Source organism: Ptychodera flava, chromosome 9 (assembly GCF_041260155.1).
Source record: "Ptychodera flava strain L36383 chromosome 9, AS_Pfla_20210202, whole genome shotgun sequence".
Lineage (NCBI taxonomy): Eukaryota > Metazoa > Hemichordata > Enteropneusta > Ptychoderidae > Ptychodera > Ptychodera flava.
The window spans coordinates 4387644-4398492 of NC_091936.1; positions in this window are offsets into that span (position 1 = coordinate 4387644).

Consider the following 10849-nt stretch of genomic DNA (forward strand, 5'->3'; position numbering starts at 1 on the left):
TACTGTTCGTAATGTTTATGTCGTAAACACATCTATCGCACACTTTGAACAACTTTCCCGGGTTCTTGAACCCGGTTGGTCAAAATTGGCTGTTCTGGCCTTTTTGATCACCCCTCTTAAAATGCTTGGATAGTTGACTTGGAAAACAAAGAATCGCGATAAACCAGCTTGCAAACAATAGACAAATTACCATAAAAACCCTTCGACAAGGGTATGGTATCGTCATTGTCAACACAAAAGATTACGTACACGAATGCGATAGGCAATCGCGAAACATTCAGTATTACACACAACAACACAGTGACGACACAGAACAAACAATAAACAAAGTACACGAACTATTTAACAAAATGTATGACAACAAACACATCGATCATGATACGTAGAAGTGTCTTGATCCATAAAACATAAAAATCCGTACCCCGCAGTGGTACTTATTGCAACAAAAAATCACAAACTTCGAAAAATCTTAGGGACTGATCAGTTTCTTCGGCCTGGGCGGGCCGGTGGATTCATGGGGGGGGGTCACCCTGTTTTTGACTTTGGTGATAGGGGGGGTCACCATGTTTTTGAAATGCCCAACAGGGGGGGTCAGTGTGTTTTTGAATTTCGACACAGGCTCATCATTGCCTAAAATGCATCATGTCAGCCACAAATTTCATCCAGTTGCATTTTTCGGCGCGCCCTTTGGGCGCGTAACTTTAATAATCAGACATATTTTTCAGCACGCCCAACTTTAAAATATCAGGCATACATATATCAGAGATATCTGTATGTTCAATATTATTCAGCGTGCTCTTCGAGCGCATTACTTTAATATATCAGACATTTTTCAGCACACCCTTCCTGTGCATTACTTTAATATACAAGAAATATATATCAGAGATATCAGGATGTTTCATATTTTTCTCCACGCCCTTCGGGCGCTATACTTTAATAAATCAGAGATATATGCCAGAGATATCTTGATGTTTGCTAGTGAAAGTGTACCATTATGAAATCTGGATGTTTGCTAAATGAAAAGCATGACAAATTCCTGATACTTTTCTGTTCTCTATGAGAATTCAGTATGAGAAAGCAACATGCACAAATATCAATGTTACAAGAAAAGGTCATCTCAGACTCTGCACACATCAGATTTGGTTAAAATGCCTCTCTATGGTTCCTCAGGAGATTTAATTGGATGGCTGGCAAGTCTTAACACCCATCAAAGTTTTTGATTTACTGCTTTTTCCTGTTTGATATTAATGATTGACATCCATTTCTGTACAACAGTTCAGGACATCTGGTTAAGCATAGAAAGTGTGGAATACATTCACAGCTCATTCAAAATGTACTGTATTCAAACTTTAAAATTGACACTTTGAAATTCCTATCTTACAACTGACATGCCAACAATTTCATTAACACACAGAATGACTTAAAATATAAATGTATGTAAAATATAATATATATATATATATATATATATATATATATATATATATATATATATATATAGATAGATATATATTACAGTATTATATTATTACATATTACAGTTGTCGCGTGCGGGGGGGGGTCACCCTGTTTTCAAAATTTGGAATAGGGGGTCACCCTGTTTTCAAAATTTGGAATAGGGGGGGGTCAGCCACTTTTTGACATCGGCAAAAATAATCCACCGGGCCCCCCCCCCCAGGCTGAAGAAACTGACCAGTCCCTAAAAGACACACTAGTCAAAAACAAAATTTACAGAAGTAAAGAAACATAGAACAAACAAACCGAACCACCAAACGGATTCACAACGACACCCAAAAATTAATATACTTGCCTCTCTACTCGAAGAGCAAGACCACTAAAATGCATTCAAATAAATTTTCACAAACACAAACTAAGGAAAGAATCTACACTGCGACTGACGAGAAACCACACTCGGGTTTCGAAACGCAAGCGTCAAAGGGCCACTCTATCAACTTTGTAACACCATAGGTCCGGCTGCGTCTCGCCATAAGCTTTCCCCACACAAACAAAACATTACCGTACACACTAATCCAAACTTCCCTACAAATATCTAAAGCGAAACAAACATTTCATTAACACAAACAATGGGATAAGAATGTAGGAACACATTTTTGCAACGAATCAAACACAAACTCGACACAAAAACATTTTGGATAGTTAGGTGGGGAGCCTCTTTCACATTTTTTACACTTAATTTCTAGTCAAATAGCCAAATTTACTAACATGACAAAAAGAAAATGACATCGAATAATATCAATCATAAGTGTGTTTTTCTCTCCTTATTTACTGTCAAAAAACACTAGAAACATTGAATCTCGAGCAGTTTTTTATGTTTTCGTTTCCAGCCTAACGGCCAGTACAGGGCAGATAGGCCTATTCTCTTCCGGACCACCCCGGCCGCTTCCGCGGACACACGGTGCCTTGGGGCAGCTTCTTCTACGTTGCACGTTGCACACCCTCTCAAAACCTTGTCACTCACCTATATATTTTTATTGAGTATTAAAATGCGAATGTATTTTCAAAGATGAGACTCACAGTCCAGTTGCTGTGATGTACTTTAAGAAAAATTAAGACGTTTACAGGAAAATTTAGTTTAGGCTACCCTTGGCTTTTCCAGTAACCGCGAGTTACTGGTAGTGGTAGCCTGCGGTAACTTATGCACTCAAATACGATCACGGACGTACCACGCACGTACAAATACCACGATAGTAAGCTAACTATGTTGTGTGGGCCGCTGTGTGCATGTTTCATTCACAGCGTTACCGACGAACATATCACTGCACACGGGCACGAGCTTAAATAGGCGGCTTCAAATTGTCCCTTTCCAATGAACGTTAGTGTTGTATTTGTAGTGACATGTGTGGAACCAACTAATTTGTCATGCTTTGTAAAGAGTAAGTGACATGTGTGGAACCAACAAATTTGTCCGCATACTTTGTAAAGAGTAATTTTAATTCATTGCTCTTGTGTGGGGGGTTGTCAACCTAATGTAATCGCAAATCCTCAGATTTCCATCTGATATAAGTATGTACGTACACAAGAAAAGTAAACTCATGAATTTTAATAGACGGGGTGGCTATGACCAATTTCAGCCAAGATTGGTCACAGTCACCCCGTCTAAGTCTGTGTGGGGAAAAGTTGTCATGGTTAAATGACTTTCAATAATGTCTTATCATACAACCCTTTTCAGAATTAGAGCGCGAAGCAACTGCAGTGAACTGCAATAAAACTGTTTACACTAATTAGTTTCAGCTGTAGCCGTGGCCACTTTGGTGTTGAACAAGGCTACTTGATAAAGACCAAAAGTCTGCTTGTACAAAGGCAAAACTAGCTCTGTCTGAGGCTCGAGTTGTAAATGAGAGTTTACGATTGGCACCCTGTGTTCAAGATTAACATACAATGTAACATTACCATGCACTGGTCCATGTACAAATCTTTTTTATTTCAACTACCCCAGACAAACTGTCTGCATGGGACATACAATGTTGTCGACTTTGCCAGCTGGCTACAGCTGAAACTAATTAGTGTGAGCAGTTTTATTGCAGTTCACTGCAGTGGCTTCGCGCTCTAATTCTGAAAAGGGTTGTAGTATCTTTAATGTAAAAAGCCATTCGTCAACTTCGGTCTAGTTATAGACAGTAGAGGGGGAAGATGGTCTAGTCAAGACAGATAAATATCCCTAATTAGGAAAGTTCATTAAATATGCAAATTAGGAATTGGCTGAAGTAAAAAAGTTTAATGACTTTCAATAATGATGTTTTATAGTATCTTCAATATATTTTGCAAGATTCATCAACTTCAGTCGAGTCAATTCAGATATATATCTCTAATTAGTGAAGTTCAATAAATATGTAAAATAATCGCAATCATACAAATGCATAATCCAATGACAGTAGGTCAGAACCCGTAAGACAATAGTTGTAAACATAGACACAAAACAGCACAGAACAGACAGTAAATAGACGGTACATAAACAAAGTCATATTCATGAAAGAATGCTATATGGACCTCTGGCCAGAAGACCAAAAGTGATGCCAGGTGTTTCGAAAATAGCAAGTGCATCCCGCCCCATATGTGGCACCCGCCATATATCAATCTATAAATCAGATAGGTAGTGGTCACTAACTAAGGCCCAATGTCACCGATGCCATTAGTGATCATTTGTAGAAGAGAGATATTCTATTTATCTACCAGCTTGCGATACCTGCCAAAAAAGCGTTTGAATGCAGAGACAATTCTTGGTCTGGTGAATGAACTGCATGCTCGAGCATATCCAATAAGCTGGGAAATGCATACCCCACAAGCTGGTGAGAGTGAAATATTACTTATGAGTTATGGAACATTGATGACATCAAAGTTGAAATCATCTCTCTTGTCATATAGCCAAGCAGAAAGGTGACCATTAGAGTCAATTCAAGTAAATTTCCAGACATGAAGCAGAAAAGACCGTTTCCGTAGTTTCTTTAATCTCCAACCCTGGAGGAGAAATCATAGCGAGATATTTACTGGATCCAGAGTCAGTCAACGAAACAACATCGTCCACGTATCTTTATGTTAGATTGAAAATTCGAGCTATAGAGACCTTTTCCTGTTTGATTAGGTTGAGGATAAATTCTGCCTCGTATGAGAAAATAAATAAGTCTGTAAGCAAGGGAGCACAGTTAGTGCCCATAGGAATTCCTATACACTGTTGGAAAATGTGTCCTCCAAACTCTACAAATATGTTGTCGATGAGGAAATCAAGCATACTGATAATGTCTTTCTCGGAATAAAACAATGCAGCGCCAGTAACAGTTTGAACAAAATAAATAAAGAATTAATAAATAAATAAGGAATTGCCTGTAGTGAAATTGCTTAATGATTTTCAATAATGTTATATCATAGTATATTCAATGTACACAGCAAGTTTCATCAACTTTGATCAAGTCGATTCAGATATATATATCTCTAATTATGAAAGTTTATTAAATATGCAAACAAGTATTTGGGTGAATTAAAAATGCTTAATGACTTTCAAATAATAACAAAACTTCATGAAATATGCTAATGAGCTTTTTATTAACTTGACACTGCTCAATGCTTCTCAGTACAATTGGATATTTATCAGATCAACATCTGTACCAAGTTTCATCAAATTTAATGCTGTAACTTTTGAGTAATATCACTAATTACAAAGGTCATTAGATATGCCAGTGAAGCCTTAATGAACTTCACACTACTAAATCCTTTACAACACAGTGAGATATCTGTCGAATCAGTATACGCAGCAGTTTTCATCACATTTGATGCAGTTATTTCGGAGTTATATGACTAATTATTAAACTTCATGAAATATGCAAATGAGCTATGTATTAACTTTACACTGCTTAATGCTTCTCAGTAGAATTGGATGTTTATCTTTAGCAAGTTTCATTAAATTTAGTGCTGTAATTTTGGAGTAATATCACTTATTACAAAGTTCATTAAATATGCAAATGAACCCTTAATTTACTCAACACAACTAAATGCTTTACACCACAATTAGATATCAGTATCTACAGCAAATTTCATTACATTTGGTGCAGTTATTTTGGAGTTATATGACTAACTACAAAACTTCAAAAATATGCAAATGAGCTATTTGTTAACTTGACATTGCCAAATGTTTCTCAGTACAATTAGATATTTATTAGATCCATATCTGTACCCGATTTTACTGACTTTGGTGCCGTAATTTAAGAGTTATATACCTAATTACAAAATTCATTAAATATGCAAATAAACCCTTAATTAACTTCACACTACTAAATGCTTTACACCACACTTAGATATTACTCTGATCTGTATCTGTAGCAGATTGCATTACATCTGGTGCAGTTATATCGGAGCTATATGACTAATTACAAAAGTTCATAAGATATGCTAATGAGCTATTTATTAACTTGACACTTACCGATGCTTCTAAGTATAATTAGATATATATCAGATCAATATTTGTTGCAAGTATCATCAAGTTTAGTGCAGAAACTTCAGAGTTATGTCACTAATAACAAAAGTTGATTAAATATGCAAATGAGCAGATAATTGACATGGCACTCACAGTATCATGATAATGCTCTGAGATTGTCATCTGTTAAAAGTTTCATTAAATTTTGTGCAGTATTTCTTGATATATGTCTACACTGTCATTACCGTCTCCATAGGGAAACCATTGTACGGAAAAAAAACGATATTGCATAACTTCATTAATATGCAAGCCACACTAACCAGAATCTAATCAGTTCTTGCAAGTAGCATATGGTACCTGTCTACCAAATCTGACTTGAATCCGTTCAGGCGTTTTTGAGTTATTTTGTAAACAGACACACACACATACACATACACTAACACATACACGGTCAGACAGACAGACATCGCTATGACATTAGCCCAGGTGTTCACACACGTGAGCTAAAAAGAAAGAAAAGAAAAAGATATTTTTACTCTCTGCATTCCAACATAAAACAGTGATCGCTGACCATTTTACGTTTCGATGCTATGGGTACAATAGTGGTTTATGGCTTTTGTTTACCCAGACCCACTTCAACTAAGCTTAAAGGGTGCTTGCGAAAACTTGTTCACTCAATAACACAAACATGCATTTATCACAGCCCTTTCTTAGAACTATTTATCAACTGTCAAAGGAAAGGAACGCTCCTTGATTGGTCTTAATATTATGGCTTTTGATTTAGTTTGGCCACGACCATTCCAGTTTTGGACTGTTGTTCACTCATTAATGTACAATAGCCCTGCGTACCGTGCTGTGTATTTCCGGCCTTACACGGCCTCCCAATGCATACAATTGATCTTTCGAGCCAATTTATGCGCGTTCCCGACGTTTACAAGATTGCCCTGAAAAGAAAGCGAAGAAAAAGATATTTTTACTCTGTGCATTCCAACATCAAACAGTGATCGCTGACCATTTTCTGTTTTGATGTTATGGGTACAATCGTGGTTTATGGCTTTGGTTTACCTAGAACCACTTCAACTATGCTTTAACGGGTGCTTGCGAAAACTTGTTCACTCAATAACACAAACATGCATTTATCACAGCCCTTTCTTAGAACTATTTATCAACTGTCAAAGGAAAGGAACGCTCCTTGATTGGTCTTAATATTATGGCTTTTGATTTAGTTTGGCCACGACCATTCCAGTTTTGGACTGTTGTTCACTTATTAATATACAATAGCCCTGCGTACCGTGCTGTGTATTCCCGGCCTTACACGGCCTCCCAATGCATACAATTGATCTTTCGACCCAATTTTGGCGCGTTCCCGACGTTTACAAGATTGCCCTAAAAAGAAAGCGAAGAAAAAGATATTTTTACCTGTGCATTCCAACATCAAACAGTGATCGCTGACCATTTTCCGTTTCGATGTTATGGGTACAATCGTGGTTTATGGCTTTGGTTTACCCAGAACCACTTCAACTAAGCTTAAAGGGTGCTTGCGAAAACTTGTTCACTCAATAACACAAACATGCATTTGTCACAGCCCTTTCTTAGAACGATTTATCAACTGTCAAAGGAAAGGAACGCTCCTTGATCGGTCTAAATATTATGGCTATTGATTCAGTTTGGCCACGACCATTCCAGTTTTGGACTGTTGTTCACTCATTAATGTACAATAGCCTGCGTACCGTGCTGTGTATTTCCGGCCTTACACGGCCTCCCAATGCATACAATTGATCTTTCGAGCCAATTTGGGTGCGTTCCCGACGTTTACAAGATTGCCCTGAAAAGAAAGCGAAGAAAAAGATATTTTTACCTGTGCATTCCAACATCAAACAGTGATCGCTGACCATTTTCCGTTTCGATGTTATGGGTACAATCGTGGTTTATGGCTTTGGTTTACCTAGAACCACTTCAACTAAGCTTAAAGGGTGCTTGCGAAAACTTGTTCACTCAATAACACAAACATGCATTTGTCACAGCCCTTTCTTAGAACGATTTATCACCTGTCAAAGGAAAGGAACGCTCCTTGATCGGTCTAAATATTATGGCTATTGATTCAGTTTGGCCACGACCATTCCAGTTTGGGACAGTTGTTCCTCTCATTAATACACAAAAATGACCTCCTGGGGTATCATCCAACGAAAATGGCCTTAGCTGTAATTCTTAGGGCATAACCAATTTGTCGTAGCAACGGAAATTCAGCGGTTCTCAAATGTCACAATGCTGCTATATAGCAACACATATGGACATCCCCGCTTTCGAAGTGATAATTTTGCCCCTTGTGTAGTGGACATTCTTTAAAATCCTCACCCGTAGTACTATATGAGTGTTGTAAATTCCTCCTCAAAAGCACACCTACAAGAACTCTTATCCCCCGATTCAGCACTAGTATACCTGAAGAGGAAGTGTTCGCTCCTCATGCCTACACCTAAAAAGCTCGCCCTGTTTCCATAGCTCAACCGCTAACGCAGGTAAGTTAAAGTGTAAATTCTTTTGAAATGCAATATTAATTCGGTAAACACTTTGTGTGTTAAATTTCATTAATACACTACGAATACTTACATTATGTTTTCACTTTCCCTGTCAAGAGGATAATTTAAAAATAACAGAGAGATGACTCTGATGTGTTCTGCAAAACAACTTTTTTTGTTAAAGTCGAACCAGAAATCAATATTGAAAACAGACAGTACGACCGAAAACAGAAGAATTATATATCTTACTCAGAGTATTCCAACGTTAAACAGTGATCACTGACCACTCGCCGTCCTTCCAGTACATGCATCCAAATACACAACTAGGCCAGACAATGATATCGTCGGTAACGAAAGATGGACGTACCTTTCAACCACTGGTATGTGTACATGATATGGTTGGATCAGTGCCAACGTTTACGGTCTCATTTGGAGCAACGCTGAAGCCGACTGTTTTGGTTACCGTTTGATATCGTCTGATACGTTGTTATATATCGCCGTTTACACAAGTCGACATTATTTGAATCAATGATAAAATACATTATTTGATGACGCAAATACAGGAATGAAAATGTATTTGCGCCAGAGCACAGTTGAAAAACGCGAACAGTTAATGTAGAAAAAGTATTTGTTGTGATGTTTTACACCAGAATTTCAATATATTCTTTCAATAGAAAAGTGTTTAACCATCTCGGTAACGTATATTCCAATGTAGCTTGGTGTGCTTCATTGGTAATTTACCGCTTGAGTATTACACCGATCTCAAAAGGAGCTACATTGCCGACATCTCAATGAAAGAGACTGTAGTGTTTGTCGAGTCGATACTCCGCCATGGTTGCTTAACGTTTGGCTATTTGTGATAACCGTTGCTACAGCATCGTAGTGTGTAGTACAGTGCACGCGCATCTATACTGAACGAATGACGATGTCGATTCAGTTTTGCGATTCAGAATATTGCACAACATGGTTAGGAACTGAGTAAAATTTGCTTCCTTTTCAGATACAATATTATACTTCTTTACGTGACAACCACCCCGTTAAACCTATACCACTCTTACGTGATATTGGCTGATTTCCTCGATAGGCCTACAGCTAGATTTATAAATCTTTGCCAAAACATATGAAAAATATCTACATCATGTGTAATCTCTACTAATGTTCAAATATAGAATATGCTGACGATTATCTGTGGCTGTTTAAAGCTTTTTCGTCAAAAATTAACAGATCTCAAGAAAATCCCACAACTTAACGTAGTTGTGACTTCGCGTAATGTTGTGTGTCTTTCTTAGCGCCCGTGCTACACGACCACGTAATCGGGTCGTCATTTGACAAAGTCATTATGGTAATTATCGACAGTAAATATATTTAACACATACAGTGTAGTACTACTAGAACAACGGTCTGATATCTAACGAAAAAATTACGAAGTCGTTATCGATTTCCGTACCATTAGTTATCTCTTAAATCCTAACAACAAAAAATATTTTTGGAGCCGTCCAACAGCCAGACGCCAGGAACCTCGGAACTGCTCGGCACAGATAGAATTATACAGTGCGTTTGAAGGATACAAACGCAACTTTGAAAAGTCATCTTCAACATTGGTTTCTGATGAAAAATTTGCGAACCTTTGATATAAAAAAATATCAGTTAAATCGGTTTAACAAAGATATCCATTACAAAAAGTAAATCTCTAGTCCTCCTACACTTTCTAAAGACAATTTTGATACTTTAAATAAATAACAAAAAAATCCGTATAATACCAGACACGAGACAAAAATACAGGTTGTTTACCTGAATGAATTTAGATCTCTGTTCGGAGGATGGAGTGCGGCCCAAGGAAATGTAACATGGGTTATTTCATTAAATATTAGATTTTAGTTGTCGACGAATTGTGTCTGAGACTGATAACGGAAGGCAAGGACTGATAATGAAAGTCAACGGCCTTTGTAGTGCACTCATGTGGCATTGTAATGAAGGTTATTAAAGGGAAAGTATTATTCATTTTGTAACATTTTTAAGTAGTTCAAAACTTCGAATTGAAAGAGCTTAGCAACATGGACCTTATCTGCAGAATATTTCGTGTGCGTTTCAGAAACGAACTGCAAAATCCTTTGAAATCGGAAAGAAAGCACGGGAGGGGTGAAGTACAACAGTACAGACAGCATTCCTTAGCCTACATTCCCAGCACAGCATTTTGTCAATTCTTTGTTCCGACGATTGATTACGCCCAAAGGATAAGTAACAGAGGGTATGCCCCTCAAACCAGTTGCTACGGCCCGTTTCAAGCATCTGGCGTCTTGACGAAAAAATGCTGTAAGCCATTTTGCAGAGCTTTGCATATAAGTGCGTCAGGCTTAATATTTCCCTCAATGAATACTATGCATTGAGTCGTTGTAGATGATAAATT